The sequence below is a fragment of the Homalodisca vitripennis genome, chromosome 3 (genome assembly GCF_021130785.1).
Source record: "Homalodisca vitripennis isolate AUS2020 chromosome 3, UT_GWSS_2.1, whole genome shotgun sequence".
In the NCBI taxonomy this organism is placed as follows: domain Eukaryota; kingdom Metazoa; phylum Arthropoda; class Insecta; order Hemiptera; family Cicadellidae; genus Homalodisca; species Homalodisca vitripennis.
This window is the reverse complement of record NC_060209.1, coordinates 74237204-74251346: the sequence shown is the minus strand read 5'-3', so window position 1 is coordinate 74251346 and position 14143 is coordinate 74237204.

Sequence of the window (14143 nt, the reverse complement as noted above, 5' to 3'; positions counted from 1 at the left end):
TAATAAAAATTGAATAATTATTAGCATACTTATAGGAAGAAGATGTTTAACTTGTAAATTTTGTGATTTGCTAGTCAACTTTGGTCAGGTCACAAAGTTTAGGATATTAATGGCAATTCACATTATTATTTCGGTTCAAATTAGATTTTTTGTTATTTTATTTTCTTTTCTTATATAAATATTACAAATTATAAACTGGTACTCTAAAATCCGTTTTTCAATGGTACTACCTCCTATTGCAGTGTTCCCAACAGATTTTATAATTTAGTGAAAATACAAAGAAAACCCATCTTAACTGTTAAATCTTTCATAACAAAGATAAAACTTTGCAATTTTTATCAGATAATTTGAAATTAGTTTTATAATATTTACAATTTGACCTTTCATTTTCCACTATTCCTAAAATGGGAAGGCTTGGAGACAACTTGGAGTTTTCATATAACAATGAAAGAATTATAAATCTTTAACAGCCTTACTACCTTACTGTTCATGTAACATTTATGCATATAGGATTTTATAACATGCATATTCTATTCAAAACTTAACATTTTTCTTAAAATATTTGTTGAAAAATCCAACTGCTTATTGGATGTAGTAAAATATATAGTTTATTCATAAGTAAGCATTTTATTTTATTTATTTATTTAAAATATATACTAATAATGTTAATAAATTAGAATATAGGTGGGTGGGTAAAAGTCATGTTTGTGAAAATCAGAAACCAAAACAAGATTTCTGTTTACCCAAAACAGTTATCCCTGCTTTCATATTACATATTACAATTAAGATGGCCATCAGAACATTAAGGTCCTTATTAAATTTCAACTGTTATGGTTTGAAAGATATATGTTTTTAAACTGAATAATGGATTTTTAATTTAAAAGGCTGTAATTTTGTAAAAAAAAAAAAAAAATACTTTTAACAAACCGTGTAGGATTTAGTATTTGTGCTCTATTCACTAAACCGAATGAAAATATTTGAATAACTCCCAGTCCTTCCAATTTTATGTGAATGAGAAATGGAAAAATACTTCAAAAATACGTATCTGAAACTTATTATGGACAAAGTTTTTTATTTTGTTTGGCTAATAAAGTATTTAAAGGCTGTAACTGACCTTGAGGTTTTCCCCATAAGAACAATACTAAAATATGAACATTTTAAAACCTTTATTTAGTAGCAATATTATAGGAGACGTCAGTCTCATTTTAAACATAAATAATTAATCTAAATACACCCACCACTTCAGATCTTTTTTAAATGTATACTTTTTGATTATTTAAATGTTGATGTAAAAATTTTACTTATTGAAATAGGAATAATTAAAATGACTAAAAAGTATTTGTATGCTTATTAATGTTACCTACATACAGTGGCACACTACTAAACCTTGGCTTTTGGGGGAGAGATTAATCTAATTAAAGAGCATACCACAACAATGGGGGAAAGGGGTATGAATAAGTCTGAAGAAATCTAAACTTGAATAAATTAGGCCTAATTCAAAGTAAAACATTTAACTGTATTTAAAATAAGTTAAATTGTTTAATATATATATATATATATATATATATATATATACACGTTAAATTGTATAAATGGCAATAGCCTTATTTAATTTCAATAAACATTGAATCACAAAAATATAATGGTTCGACTCCCGGCGGAGCAAATTATATATATATATATAGCCCTCTATACCATCATATGCCCCTCCCCTTAGTTATACAACTGCCTACTACATATTTCATAATTTTACAATTAAATAATGAATGCTAAAATTGTTTGAGGTTAAGAATTATTCTTATGGGGTTAAAATCAAGAAGGCTACCAGTACTGCAGGTTTTTGATAGGGAAGTGTACTTTATCACTATTATAGTCATTGCTGAAGAAATTCATTACTTTACCTTGCTCAGACATGTAGCTACTGATACCTGGTAAATCTGATCTGTAGGCTGTCATTATTCTAACTTCCTGATACCTTCCACCTCATATCATACCATAGTGCCCTGATAATCACTTCTTTTACTTGTTGAAAATTAAAACTAGATGAAACGTTCACCCTAAGTTTTAACACAAATATGACACTTAAAGTTCTTGAAGACAAATAATCAATATAAATAATCAACTTGCAAACAAGTTAATTATTTCACCCTAATATAAAACTGTAGCAAATACAAATTTAAAAATTCAGAAGAGTAATGCTGTGGATCCTAACAAGATCTCTAGAAACATTAGTTGATACGTATGAGTTTAATTTTTCATTACATTTAAAACTTGTATTTATGTACACAACGGTCAAAAAGGCTTTTCATTTTCAGTCTAAATATAAGTAAAAAAGTTGTGTTAGCTATTTAGTTTTGTTTTAAATATCACATCTGACATTGTGATAATTTAAAATTATTGTGATATACCAAGCACACAATGATTCATAGACTAATCAATTACATGTAAATATATAGACAGAACCAAGTTAGCTCTACTTTTATAAGGCACGAAGCAGCAAGGTCTCGAACAATGTGATATTTCCATGTTTTACTTTGATGATCAGACTCTTCGTTCTTACTGTCGTTCTAAGGCACTTTGAAGTAAATTACATACAAATTTTAATTTTCTGACTGCTGGATATGAAAAATAATTCTTTATTAAAAAATGTATTCATAGCATCTAATGAAAGGAGAGGGTAAGGAAAATACATGATTGGTGTTAATTTGTCTGTTACAACCCTTCATACTGTGTAGTTTATAAGCACATTGGTTGACTCTTTTTTATTTTTATTTTTCATATGCGGGAATCAGAAAAGTCAAACAAAATGAGTGTTCAGTGTTCTGTGAAGATTTGTATTGATCCCTTTTTTTATATGACTTGTGGTTTTGGACTCTCATAGAGATGCCACAGGGACAGCTAGGTGCTTCTATATCGGAAACTGCCTTTTCCTGTTTGTACCTGGTCTCAATGGATGGTCAAGCCACCCACACTCACTCTTTGATGTTGTTCAAACATAACATTTTACTATCAGTGTTTGAATTTATTTCTAATTTCGGTAATTAAATGCACTTAATATATTTTAATACATATATGTTTCAAAAAAGGATAAATTGATTTTTACAATGTCAATTCAGTTCCTCATTTCTTCTGGTACAATTATTTTAACATTTCCTAAAGAAAATACAAAATTAAACCAATGTAGATATGTTTATATTAGTTTCTATGACTTGATAAGAGATAATGACATTGTTGATTTTTTACTCAACAAAATTTATATAATCTGAAATAAATTATGGAAAGGGTTTCATCTCTTTACAACTCAGTAAGGATTTTAAATAGAACAGTACAAAACGTGGCATGATGTATATTGTAGCTTTATGTAGGACTAGATTTAATATATTTATCATCAGAAAAGCTGAATTTGTTCAAACTATGTTTTTTATATATGGACCGATTTGCCTCTTCCATAAGTAAGAATTGCTATTTAAAAATCCAGATTGATGTTTTGTCAGTAAACAGGTTTACCATGTATTTAAACCACAGAGTCAGCCATTGTTTTGAATTTACCTTTTTGAAGAACCTGTCAAAAAGCGAGTGAGGAGCTTCTAGTGAAGGTAGCTAGTGCCTTTGTGTTTGCATGACTCATGCCATTGATGTTTTGTCATCTATTAGAATTGTTATTTACTACAGTAGTATTGTAGGTTAAAATGCTATTATTAAATTGCTTGAGTTAAAGTTCACATTTTTTTATTTTTAGTGAAATACTATATAATCCTTGTTAGAACATGTTGCAGGTTTCCTAACGAATGAGAGATGCCAATTGATATTATGTGTTATTCTTAGGTTTTTTACTAACAACGATCTGCTGTACATCACTTGAAATAGTGGCTCTGTCTTTCTCGATGGTACTTAAAATCTAACCTCTCAATTTGAATCATAATTCCTAAAATACAATAAGTTATACTCAACTGGACTATGTCTTTCAAACATTCCGATTTACTAACATCGAATAAGTAATCATTTTGTCAATTTCAATAATTCCTTGGATATCTTTTTTGAATTTTTTTTGTAACAGTGTGAATCAATTATTATGTAATGTTATAGTAGTCAATGTATCTGTACTATTAATGTTTTTGTACAGAACAATATTGTTCACTAATATGTCAGATTACCAATTAGGTAGAACTTAAAAGCTCAAAAAATAGATTTCACGGCCTCAATAAAATTTCTTAAGCAAACGAATATTGTTATAATGATTTTTGTAAACTTATTCATGAATATGTGTTTTTAATCTTAAATCCAGAAACAGGAATAGCTCAAACATTTTTTGATCACACAGTACATAAAGTGTTATATTCTAATTTTAGTAATTATTTTAGATTATTATTTCATACAATTTTATATATTTAAAAAATGAGTTGATACTTTATTCATTGCTGTCACAGGATATTGTTTTAGAACAAACAGAAAGATATCCTTGATAAGGATCATAGATAATAGTTTCATTCTCAAACTTATATCACATTTGTTTGTTATAACTTAAATATATTTAAATCAATACTTTTTTAAGACTGGGTATCTGCTCTATGCAAAATGGAAAACCTAAATCAATATTAATAGATTATAGAAACAAAATTTGGTCAGATAAAAATGTGCAGCTCTAAATAAATACTCAGTTTTGTGAGTTCTGAAAAATGTCATTTGTTTAACTTTTCCTTATTTTTTTTTTTTTTCATGTGTATGTTTAACACCCCATTTTTTCTATAATTCTTTAATTTCATTGTAACATAGTTACCTAATACCAAACAAGATGATTCTGATGGTATATATATATATATATATATATATATATATATATATATATATATATATATACATTTTAATAAAAAAATGTGTGTGTTGGTCAAGTGACTGAAAAGACAATCAGGATACTAGACACTGTTCTTGGAAATACAATACCAGGTAATGCCATGGTCAAGTATCAGGACACCACATGTTGAGGCTTACTCTATCTTAAAAGTATGATATCTGCTACTAATATGGCCAAGTATCAAGATATCAGATGTTGAGACAGACTCTGTTAATTACAATTCTGATGCTAATAACATCATGTATGATTATTTACTGAGAACTGAAGTTGTCTTAAAGGGCAGAACTTTCATCAGAATTGTTTTATTACATGATATCTGGGTTTAACTTTTTGCTTTATTGGAAAATCACCAATAGGACTCCCCAGAGAATGATTTTTTAAATATTTTTTTTATTATTTTTTTTTAAAGGAGAAGCCGATCTTCTTTTATGCCTTATTCTGCCCGTCCTCATGGGCCACTGGCCTGTGCGAGGATCTTATCAAACAGAATAAAGGGGAGAGTCGATACAGTACAAGGTCGATGGTACTGATAAAAAGTGCAACGGTCACAAACAGGATTCGAATCTGTGCTGTCTCTAACTGAGACTCAAGTCCAACGTCTTAGACCACTCGGCCACCGGCACTCCCTATGTTTAGTCCCTATGATGAATGTGTCTAGGTTAAATAAGATGACCAGAAGAGCTTCTAGGCTTTCTGTGATCAGGTAATCTATCTGTGATATTTTTTGTGAAGTCGCCTGATGATGAAACCTTTGGTTTCGAAAGGCCTCGTCCAAAAAATAAATAATTTGGAAAAGTATTGTATTATTTACATATAGTAGTATTTATCAGCTAATCTATTCAACCATTCCACTTATAGTTGTTTGGGGAATTACTGTCTTGTGACAATAGCTCACTTTCTATTATTCCTTTCCTCTCATATTGTTAATACTTTTTCCTTTGATTCTACATATAATGATGGAAATATATTTTTTTTTAACTGTTATTTGAAAATTATAGAGCAGATCCCAGTTCCTGAATCAATGTGTTTGTGTAACACAACAATGATAAACATCAGTAGCACTACTGCTACAATTTAAAATCATCCACCATCAATAATACACTTTGGGCAGTAATTTTAGCTATAGTGTCAAGAATTAAAAATGGTAATACTTGTTAAAATATTAAGCGGGAGTAATAATTCACCCCCTCCCGTTATTTATATTATTACATGATTTTATATGTATATAATGTTTTGAAATGTTATATAATGTAAAATTGTTTACCATTATTATTTTTGTTGTATTATATAGTTGGGATTTTTGGAAAATAATAGTCTATGCCATTTTGTTTTCTAACTCTATGTTATAGTTTACTAAGTATAAAAACATGTTATATTACTTGACTAAAGACATGTTATAAACTTGGTAAATAAACCGCCTATTTAGATAGTTGGGTTTTTCTATTTATGTATTTTTTATTTCTGCTGCAAGGGCTTTACCAATGTGATAAGTTAGAAATATTACCACATTTTTAGTGTGGAATTAATGTATTATTTGTAAATTCTTAATTAATTAGCTAAGAAACGTTTATGTATAAAAAGAACAGTTTAATGCTCGAAGGTGCTAAGAGATCCATTGTTCATTTTTTATTGTGTTGGGCTACAAAATAATCTGTGTTTTTGCTAACATGCCTATATATAAATTATTAAACTAAGTTAGATGCTTAGATGTGGCTGATTCTAAAATGTCTGTCTGTGTTTCTGATGTCTTTCACGATAATTTACATTAGAGTACCGTAATAGTTTAGTCTATGTGTTTGTCGGGTCAGTGTTTAGTTGTATGTTTCTATTCTTGCAGTGTTAACATGATGTGACAATATTTTCGTTAGATGTTGTTTGTGTACTGCTGGTGCAAAACCAATGTTTTATTGTATTTTGTGTAGTGCGTTCACTTTAATGTAAGTAAAAACCCTTAATTGTGTTGATGTTGGTTCCTTGATTATACATTTTTAAGCTTAAAAATAATAAATTAAATTTTTATAATAAAAGAACTGAATGCAAAATATAATGAATTTTTTAATCCGATACTATGAATAATTTATTAATTAATTCAGAAACATTTGTACTACAATTGAAAACTACAAGTTTTGAAAATATGGAGCAAATAAATGAAATAGAATAGAAATGATAAGATTTAAAATGTTAAATAACATCTTGAAGTTTTTCTATTTATTGTCAACATGATTAAACCTTGAGAGATGTACTTGAATATTATTTTTTATATATAATTTAATTCGTGACTAGTGTGTTTCCTTAAAATTTTATTAACACTATCATTAATTAAATATGTACCTTTTAAAGTTCATTCATACCCTAGTAATTCAGTAATCCATTTGTTTAAATATAATAAAATTATCACTTTTCTTTATCTATATCAAACCTTATAAAATCTGAAGTGGTCTCTCTTTTTAAATCACTTTATCCATTATCGTTATTCTTTTACTTTAATGAATTATCTTTCAATATGATTTTTCATATGGGCAAGATTTTTGTGAGACTAAGCAGAGCTAAATTTTGTTCACACACGTTGGATTGGACCATTCTTTCCTAAGCATTTATCTATGTACACCTCTTAGTTAATTGGCATTACCAAAACGCTCGGTACATGCTATACTGGGCTGTAATCAAAATACCATTTTGCCACCCACCATCACCTACTATACCAACCCCTCTCTGCATCCACTCGCCAAACTAAAACAGAACTTCTTCTACAGAATGCTTTTGAATGTACAGAGACTTTAATTACCAATATAACAGTGTATTATATATTTGTGTATTTAATTCCAAATATAAATGTAATACATAAACACAAAAACAACTATTTTGTAATTCAATAGAAATAGCTTTATTTATATACGTTTACACGAGTATATGCAGTTTGTTTGCAGTTTAATTTCTATGATTGATGACAATGGCCTGAGCCAAGTCTTATTTTATTCATGGGGTGGATAGTCCTTGAATTATTTCTTGGATCATTGAAAAGCAAATTTACGAGAAGCTGTGCTAACTACTAGCAAAACTGATGTATAAGTCAACAAAATTCATAAGAGCCTAATAAATATTGAAAATTCATCCAAAACCACACAAATTAGTGAAATATTTGTATTATAAATAATATAGACCTAAATAATTTAAATTAAAAGTTAAACGAACAAATTACATAATAAATAATTCAAGTTTAGGCTCTGAAAACAATGTGCAGACTGTAGCAATTTAATCCTAGGTATTTGAGTACTAATTCAGACACAGCATTTCCACAAATAATTTTCTAAACCTGACCTGATGTAGTGTGGTAAATGGTTCTGGGCTGCAGGGGAAAACCCTGTTTGTCTAATAATATAATTCCAGATGTTTAGAGATTTTAAACCAGAGCTGGCCAATAAATCTTGATGAATTTCATTTCCGGCCCTAAAGTTCTTCTGCAATAGGTAACAAGGTTCAAGAGTTGTAAGGATGAGTGAGGAAGAGGTTAGAGGACATTCTTCATAGACCCTTTGTTTCATCCTGTTCTGTCTAGGTATAACCCCAAATCACATGCCAAGCCAACTCAGTGGTGTATATAGAAAATTATTCTGGGAGGGGGCTGACACACTGAATGGTCTAGGAAGTATAAAATATCCTGCAAAAATAGGAGCTCGGAAATATTTCCTTGGGAAATTTTTAAGCTTTAAGACCTCATAAATAAGTTTTAGCTTACAACAAACTACTTTCAAAATTTCAGGGGATGGGTTAAGTCCTCCCTTATATACGCCATGAACCAATTGACTTATAATTGCCAATATCATCCTTATAAAACTCTAAAACTGCTTGGAACAAGCACCTATTCAACTCATTCCATCACATTTAACCTACTTCTTTCTTCTTCCAGTTCTTTTGTCAATTCGTTCCTCTTCTCTTAACACCTTCCATTATCCTCTCATGTATATTCTTTGGGAATATAAGTTCCTCCATCCTCTTCTTTAAATACCTCACCTGATACCTTTTATCCTTTCTAATACTGCTCCCCTAGTACCTTTTCAGTGTCTACATTTATTAATTTGTCCCTTCTGTCAACCAAATGCTGCTCCCTGAGAAACTTACAATCAACTTTTGTTCCATATATGCTTCCCATAGTATCAAATCAGCTAGTTGACAAATCCTTGTTTGCTTCTCCTATTCTTGTCACTCTAAAAATCACTCTGCCTGGTTATTTGAAATCGTTTACCTTTTTCACTCCTTATTGCACCTCTACCAATCTTCTTTTTTCTATATTGCTTGTAACACTATATTGAACTTCTCTTATTTATATTTAAGCTCATTCCAATGCTGTCACTGTCTTCAGCCAGTGTCAACTCACTTCCGTACATTTCTTTAATACACTTCAACCCTATCAAACTTTCCACAAATGTCATAACATCCAACTTCTTCACTATCCTCTTTGCAATATTCTTCATTATTAAATCTAGCATCACTGTACTAAGAGTAGGGGTGGTGGCATGAAGATCTTTGTGAAGTAACACAATTGCCACCACTTTCTCCAGCTCTTTTAAATTCTTTCATGCTCTCCAGTGGCCTCATGAACAGTTCTAACTCATCAGATATAAAAGCTGCAGGGTGGACAGCAACTGAAACCATTCGTATGCAGTGTGTAAAGTTAGGCTGACACAAATATGGTACAGGAGATTGAGCTAAGAACCATGTTTGAAGTTCAAATAAACATGTACAAAATTGTGTTGCTTTATTTAAAAAAACATAAATTATTATTTTTCCACTGTTTCTTCCAATTTTTTTTAACACAGCAAACTCCGGTATTCATCAAACTCAACTATGAACATTAACTAAATTAATGGGTACATTAAAGTTTAAAAAGGGATGGTTTATAATTTAAATTGTTGTATTTGTGGATTTTATAAGAGATGGCCAGCTTCCACAGCACTCCCTAACATATAGACATATTGTACATATAGACCTAAAGGTGAGCCTATATCACTACTCATTCTCTGTGCGTTTGTACGGCAGTTTGATACCCAGTGTTGTTATATGTTGCGTGAACCTGTTGGATAATGTTGTGTTTTTGTAAACAAACCATTGCATTGTAAATTAAAACATAATTGCAACTGTGTATTTTCATTTCCTGATTATCCCATGTTGTGCTCAACTTTTCATCGTTTTCCAGATAAAAAGTTGTTTACTCAGATGTTTACTTTTAACCTGTAGAAAATGCAGATTCCCAACTCCAAAAATATGTTTAAAAATATTAGCATATTTTTCATTGGTTCCAGAAAAACTATAACTATAAGCGTAGAAGTGCTTTATTTTCCATCTGTATGTCTCACTATATTTCACTTCATAAATTCATGTCAAAAACTGTTTTGGTGCTACAAATCAAACCAAATCAAATCAAAATTTTCTTTATTTATCAATGTACAGCTAGTACATTAGTACATGAAATATTGTAATTAACAAAAAAAAAAAAAAAACATAACTAAAATTATATTAGGATTAATATTTACAATTAAAACTACAGTTATAAGTCAACTGACTCATAAAATCTCCGCAAGTAAATATAACACCAATTCCATTAATGCTCTTTTAAATTTGATTTTACTTTCTTTAACCTAATTTTCATTCTTTAAATCATTTGGCAATTTTTGAAAAACTTACTACCAGCATAAGTGGTTTTTTTTTATTCTAAATTGTATTTTTTTATAGTACATTTTCCCTTTCCTTTAGTGTTATATGGATGTTGTATCTCACCTTTCTTATATTCATGGCGTTTAAAGAAAAGAACGGATTCAAAAACAAATAAACTATAAACTTGTTAATATATTTAATTCTCGAAAATACTGCCTTACTGCTAATTAAGTTTAAGAATAGCTCTCAATACTTTCTTTATGTTAAGAATATGATCTAGATTTTCTTTAGAAATTGATCCGTATAAGCCACAACCAAGATCATAAGATACAAGATAGTAAGAAAATGTTTTGTTATACGAACTTGTTTCCAACATTTAAAGGTGTTTTCAGTAGTTTCAAAATGGTGACTATTGCAAAATTTGAATTATAAATTTCAGAGAAATCGGTGTTACAAATAATTATTAAGAGATATTGTTTTTAACTAATAAACTAACTAACTAGATATTGTAAACTAACTAATAAAAATTGATAAATAACCTAAAAAATGTTTACTATTTAACTCTAAACATTGTTTTAATATAGATTGAAAAGAGTGACTAAAATACATTTTTAGTTATTTATAATTCAATCACCAAATAAGTATGTATTGCCTTTTTTAATCTATTTGTTACGTTGCATCACAATATTTTGTTCTTGTATTGGTATTCATGCAATTTTGTATGGTAATTTTAAAATTGCCACCATTGTAAAACTATTTAATGAAGATTGTCAAAATTTTGCAACAAATTGTTTATACCAATATCCATGCCAAATAACATAATAACACCATAACTTTTAATCGTTTTTAGTGGAAAACACAAAAACAAAGCTTCTTATAGACTAAATTTATAGCATCATTTTGATGTTAAGACGATGTTAATGTGATCGGGAAACACTCTGAAATATTGTAAAAATTAAAGTGTAATTCAGTAAATGAAGATGTGGAGTTACGTCACAGTTACCAGTGTTCAGATAAAATTACCTCTGTAATAACAACCAACTTCAGCCACCAAATTAAAATGGTGGTATGTTGCAGGTTTCATTGAGTGTTGAAACCTGTGGTGAATCATTAAGATTTATATCTGGTTTCCTATTGTGCTAACATTTTGATGAAATAGTGTTAGATTTTTTAATCTTGTATTTTTTGGATTGCTTAGATTGCTTGCTCTTAGTTTATATGGCCTATAAATAGTTCAGTCATTTTAGGGATTAACTTGGAATGAGAGATAATAAGCTGAATATTTGTGTATATACCTTCATTTTGGCATTCTAAAAGCTGTCTCAAAAGTCTAATATAATCTTGTGTCTGCATCGTGTTATTCAAGGTCAAAGGTAAAAAGAGCAGTCCATCGCAATTAACTCAGTTTCTATTGATCCAGTGATCATCTGTTATAAAAGTTGTACAATTTAAAACATAAAACATTTTTTATGTGCTCAATGCTCATATGTAGTGCGCAGTGCTCAGCAATACATACTGTAATGCAAATTCAACCATAAATATCCGTGGATTTTACCTTGAATTTAGAAAAAAATTTATTATTTATCATTTCGTACATTCATTACTTTGTTTAAAATATATTTCAAGAAGAAAATTAAGTATTTTATCCTTAAAACGTGTAAGATTTTAGATATTAGATGATATATTATACTTATTATATTATTATATATCTCAAAGTTATATCAATTTATTCAAAGTAAATTTTAAGGAAGTAAAACAAATTAATATATTTTAATTTTATCTTTATTCAGCTACTGTACATTCATAATTTAAACTACAGTGAAAATCTATAAATCTTCAATAATTTAAAGAACAAAAGTATTAATTGTTTTCTTTTCAACATTTTCTTCTTAGTTGCCCTGAATCATTGTTTCCGGACCTTCCAGAATTTCAAGGTTAAATACACACTCTTCATCACAGTCACTTTGCAGTAAAACAGCATTGAAGTAAGCTTGCTCATTGTACTGGCCACATGGCCCAATTTTCTACACCCACACCATGAATCATATCCATGTGTACAATTACAAAATAAGTACTAAGTAATTATTCGGAAGTTGGTGGTAGTATTGTTGTCGTTGGCTTCAGGAATTCACTTTGGAACACACAATCCCATTCCTGAGGTTTAAAATCATTCTTAAACATTTTCGATCTTGGTAATAGGCATGGTTTATATATTGATGGGCTGCTGCACTTGGTGGAAGATTTGATAAATGGACAGGTTTATGAAGTTTTGTAGATTGAATGAACTGATTATATAAAAAAATGATAGATATCATTCTCAAATTTTGGAACCCTAAATATCACTAGTAAGATCTGAATTCCAATTTTGTTGAACAGGGCAGTTTTCTTGAAGAAAAACATGAGCTAGTTCATCAAAATTGGAAATTTTTTCTAGCAATTTGTTGAAAGTTTCTTCAATTTTTTTAAAAGCGCAGTAAACACAAAATGTTTTTTACAAAGGGGGTGGTCTATAAAGTTTTGAAACATTAATTGAAAGAGCATGTCTAATGTGATCAACCGTTGTTTGTAAACATTGCTTATTATTTTCAATTTGTTTACATTTATAGTAAGTACATTCAAATATGAGTAATATTTCTAATAATGGTAAAAATAAGCATTATTTTAAAAGCTCTTTTAGATTTCAGTGATTAGATAAGTAATTTACAAAAGAATTTGACTTCAAAGACTCCCTTTGAAGCAGTTGACAAGAACTATGCTAGATGAAAGTTCGCTGAGAGATTGTCATTAATTGTAATGTCGAAGTATTTTAATTCATTGTCTTTGGTTATTTCAGGTAAGCCACAGTAGTATTAAGTAAATGAAGTGAGGTAAGACAGCTTTGAGTATATTGGTTAGAAAGTTGTTCTTGTAACTTGGAAATTGCCATATTATTTTTTCCAGTCTTGGTTTTATCTACATATATTTCGTAAAAAGAAAAGGAATGACATTAATAACTGTAGACATGTTTGTGTATCCATATCCCTGTACTCTGGTGTCTTTTACATTACACTACTTATAATCTTAAACCTCTTTTCAAAAAGAGCAGTCAATTGGATGCAGCAGCTAATTATCGGCCACTGGCCTTACTGTCTGTAATATCTAAAATACTTGAGCAACAGCGAATCAATTGGTTGAATATTTTTAAACACGATTTATTTGACAGCATCCAACATGTGCGTCATCTAGGGAGGAAGACAAAATGTCAGCCTTCCTCATTTTGTCAAATTTCCACGGTTTTTCGAAGGAATTCATTTAATTTTAAATCCACAAAAAACAGTTTATGTTAAGTTTAATGCAACTAGAGACAGAAATCAAATTGAACAAATTTCTGTACTGAAAGCTGAAGAGGTAAAATTCTTAGACCTAATTTTAGACAGTTCACTAAACTGGAATAAACATTCAGATAAGATCGTCTCAAAAATTAATTCTGGTTTATATGCTCTTTGTAGAATGTCAAAATTTTGTAGGCTACACATCAAACACTAAAGTCTATATATTTTTCGCATAAGCTCACATATTACATTCTGTATTTCTTTACATCGGCAAAAAATTTGGATTCAATTTTAATAATTCAGAAAAAAAGCAATCAGTATTATTCTA